At 35.8% G+C, this 4,216-nt stretch overlaps 1 protein-coding gene across 1 annotated transcript in view; it reads left to right on the plus strand.

Moving 5' to 3' along the window:
• The window catches only part of LOC107730687 (transforming growth factor beta receptor type 3-like), a 140,371-nt gene that overhangs the window by 108,382 nt on the left and 27,773 nt on the right, over positions 1-4,216 (plus strand). The window lies entirely within an intron of this gene.

Below are 4,216 nucleotides of genomic sequence, written 5' to 3' on the forward strand. Positions count from 1 at the left end.
AACTATATTAAATTATATAAATATAAAAAGCATACAGAAGCATTTTTACCGTCTACAATTTAGAATGCCTGGAATTTTGAGTATTAATAGACTAATAAATCAACGTGCGTGCACTCTAATCGTGGAAGTCGTGGCCTAATGGTTAGAGAGTCGAGCTGTAAAAGTCCAGCTGTAATGTTGAAAAAATAAATACAAAAATAAAGATAAATACTACTGTCACATACAGATTTTTCTTTGTTTTTAAAAGAATATTCTTTTCACCAAGGCTACATTTATTTGATCAAAAATAGAGCCAAAAGCAGTGATATTGTGAAATTTAAAAATATTATCATATTTAAAAAATATGATTTAATTACTGTGATGTCAAAGCTTTTAATTGTGATAAATTATTATCACAGTTGAATATGGTTGAATACAGTTTCTTTTTTTAGGGTTGTAACATTTCTTTACTTTCAAAAAATCATTGTGATCCCAAACTTTAGTAGCAGTGTATATAATGTTTTTTTAATGGTTGGTAAGTGAACTATATGTAGTTTTTTTCTCTTCAAACTGTGTAAAAAGAATGAGCAAAAGATAGCAAGTTGATCCAATGAACTGTGTGATCTGGAGGCCTGTCATGAAATGGAGTAATAACAGGAGGAGTGTAGTGAGTTTTTCTTCAGCCAGAGCCTTTGGTGTGTTTTTATTGTAGTGTAGGCCTGGCACTTCAGAATATGAATTATGGGAGCGTCTGGCTGCTGGTTTCAGATAGCGCAGCACAAGACTCACACCACTGAAGCTGTCATTGCACTGCTCTTGGAAAGCGACTTGCGCACTCTGTGTAATTTAATACTAAATGTTTGTGCGTTTTTATTTGCTGATTATGAGAAAAAAAAATCCACTTTTAAGAGTTTTAATGTGTTTATATGATAATTTATGGATGTGTTTCTGAGCTGGAAAAGAGTAATGTAGAGTAAAGTACTTTATGTACAAGTACAGTGTGATTCTTTTACACACTGATCTCTCATTGAATATACAAAGACAGAAACCAAAACAGTACAGTAGACAACAGCAGTTTATATATAAGAATGTTTATATTTTAAAATGGAAGCAGTTAAAGTTTAAGAAGTTGAGACATGCTCCAAGACTCCCATAGTAAAAAGTATTATATTTAAACTTTATTTGGAGTACTACTTGTGCACAATGCACATTTCTTAATATTAAGCCTAAAATGTGTTTTAATGTCACTATTGATGAGGATTGTATGATCTTTGAATATCATCGTCTTTAAATGCAAGATACCTAAAGTATACTTGCAATAGTTCCACTTTAGCACAATCAATTTAGTTGAACTTCAGCTAATGAATGTGTTTGATTGAACTTGTCTGTGTCCAAGTGAATCAGTTACAGTGTTTTAGAGCATAGGAGAATGTAAGTTATGCATGTGATACGATCCACAGCCTCATCAAATCAAAGCCCTGCTACTGTTGGCAGATTGGCTCAAGCTCGTTGTCCAGCCTGGTGAGGCATTTGTGGGAAACACGGCTGGGAATGAGGGCCATCTGTCCTTCACACCCAGTAGAGAACAAACAAAAGCTAACATAAAGTTCCTATGTAATCTGACATACTGTATCTCAAACCACATTCAAATTGAACCTGGTAAATTGGTCATAGACCAACAGCAGCATGTCTCACTTTGTCGAAACTACAGATATGTAATGAGGACGGTCCAAAATTTTTGCAATAAAGACCAATGTCATGTGATTTTACAAAAAAAAAAAAAAAAAAAATGTATGACTTCAGAAGACTCATAATTTCTAATATTTTTCTGTCACTTTAGGAGCTTTAAGAAAATACTGACAGAATTTACATTTTTGGTTGAACTATTCCTTTAAACGTTCAAGATTTGCGTGTTCAGGTTTTTTTCAGGCCTCCCGTGTGAATTTAAAGCGGTGGGTGAGCTTGCGTGGTAGCAGCTGTGGTCAAGCAATTACATCCACTGATGTTGAGGCATGGAAAGCGATCCGTTCAAATGCTGATCACCATTTCACAATCAGATTCCGCAATGAATATTTATCACTCTGGAGCTGTAGGAATTCTCAATCAATAGATTTTACCCACTAGCAGAAAGATCTTCTCTCTCTGCTAACACCAGCCTACACAAAAGTGGTACATTATCATCAGAGATGAGCAGCACCGTATTTACATTTATGGATTGAAATGCCACATTTTTTTTCCAAGCACACAGGAGTGAGTTGGTTTATTCCTTCAGTTGTGAACAGGATATACAGTGGAAACAAATGTTTTTATCATCAACAATGTTTTTTACAGTGTCTTCAAGTTCACAACAGGCCATGAAAGTGCTCTCAAAACCCCTGAACTCATGGGCCTGGATATCACTGAAATCTGACCTAAGATTTAAGGAGAAACTTTGTAAAAATGTCAAGGAAGCAACTGCCATAAATCGACAACAGCAGCACATTTAACATGCAGTTGAAATGTCTAGCGCTAACATTTTTGTCACTGACCTTTGTTCTTTGCAGATGTGGCTAGAAGTTGCTGTTTCTTCCCTTTTTTCAGCTAAACTTTTTGAGTTTGTCAATGCTTTTAATGCAAAAGTGTGTATTTTCTGTGCCTGCAGCATTACCCAAAGCAAAACATCTCTAAATTGCAAAAATAATGACCTGCAGTTGGTCAGATCAACTTACTATTAAGAGGAATTCTTGCCATTTATAAGACATGACTATGTTAGAAATAAAACCGTAAACTGTTTCTGCCGTATTTATACTGTGCACAGGATGCAATTTATCTATATTCAGAATTGCACCTATATGTTTTTATAAAGTAGTCAGTATTTTATAGAAGCCTGTTTCTGCCAGAGAATTAAAATTCTCTTATTTTCTCAGAATTGTGAGATATAAACTCACAATTCTGAGAGGAAAAGTCACAATTGCAACAAAGAATTTTTAAATTGTAAGATAAGTCGCCATTACCTGTTGTTTTTCCCCCATGGTGGAAACAAAAAAATATACTTGAGAGATGCAAACTCAGAATTGCAAGATATAAACTCAGAATTGTGAGATGTAAACTTGGAAATGAGAGATAAATAGCCAGAATTTTGTGTTTATATCTCACATTTCTGACTTTTTTCACAATACTGAGTTTATATCTCACAATTCTTATTTTTTCTCAGAATTGTGAGATATAAACTCAGAATCGTAAGATATAAACACAATTCTGAGAAGAAAAGTCTGATTTGTGAGATATTTTTTCCATGCAACATATGTAGAGGTCAAAGCATAAATTAATTTCAGAGACGTATCCAATAAAATACGTAAGTGCCGCATCCAATTCCAGCTGTACAAATTAAGCCCTGCATCCTCCTAAGTAAGCTCAAGGAGGCAGAAGCTGGTTCGTTTAGCTCTCTAGGCACTCACACTGAGATGCTGGTTATGATATGATGTTGAGTTATACACTTTAAACTAATTCCCTCAAGCACTCGCTGTTCGTCCGCCAGTTTGGCAACGCAGGGCCGCAGAACTAAGACAGATCAATGAGGTGTAATGACTCTCCAATCTCCGTCAATACTCAATTAATGAAAAGGATGGAGAAAATATCAACACGCTGCCAGCCAGCGCTACTCCAAAACGGTGAGTGATGATTACTCAGGAAGCACTTTACAGCCGGAGAGAATCCCAGCAGAGCTCTGGACACCGGGCTCCTGGGAGGTTTGACCATAAACAGGGAGATTCGGCGCAGATTTACGGTTTGGGGAGTTCTGAGAGCAGAGCCGTTGAAAAGCTTCACTCTCTCAAATAGAAGCAAGTCTAATTTGTAGCTCTGCAGGGAGACTTTTAAAAGAGAGTTTTCTCCCTTTACAGAAATAAATGAAACTGGGTTGCATGAGGGTCAAATCATGATGAGTCTTTTTGGGCGTATGGAGTAAAACATGACAGTAATGTTAGAGGCAGTACAAGATTAGCATGTCTTCGTTACAAAACTAAGAACTGTAAATGTCTATCTTTAACAATAACAGTCAATAATGGTAATGACACAAAACCTACATCACTGAAAATAATAAATTGCCATTCAGTAAGTGAGTCAAACATTGATTCAGTAGCCGCTCTGATGGATTCAATACAGTGATTGATTCAAACGGGTAACTCATTTTTAACTATTCATTGAAAGCTCATTAGAATCATTAGTTCGAGTCTGCACTGATGGTGCGAATATTCAG

This window comes from Sinocyclocheilus rhinocerous, unplaced genomic scaffold (assembly GCF_001515625.1).
Source record: "Sinocyclocheilus rhinocerous isolate Xijiao unplaced genomic scaffold, SAMN03320098_v1.1 scaffold1179, whole genome shotgun sequence".
Taxonomy (NCBI): Eukaryota; Metazoa; Chordata; class Actinopteri; order Cypriniformes; family Cyprinidae; genus Sinocyclocheilus; species Sinocyclocheilus rhinocerous.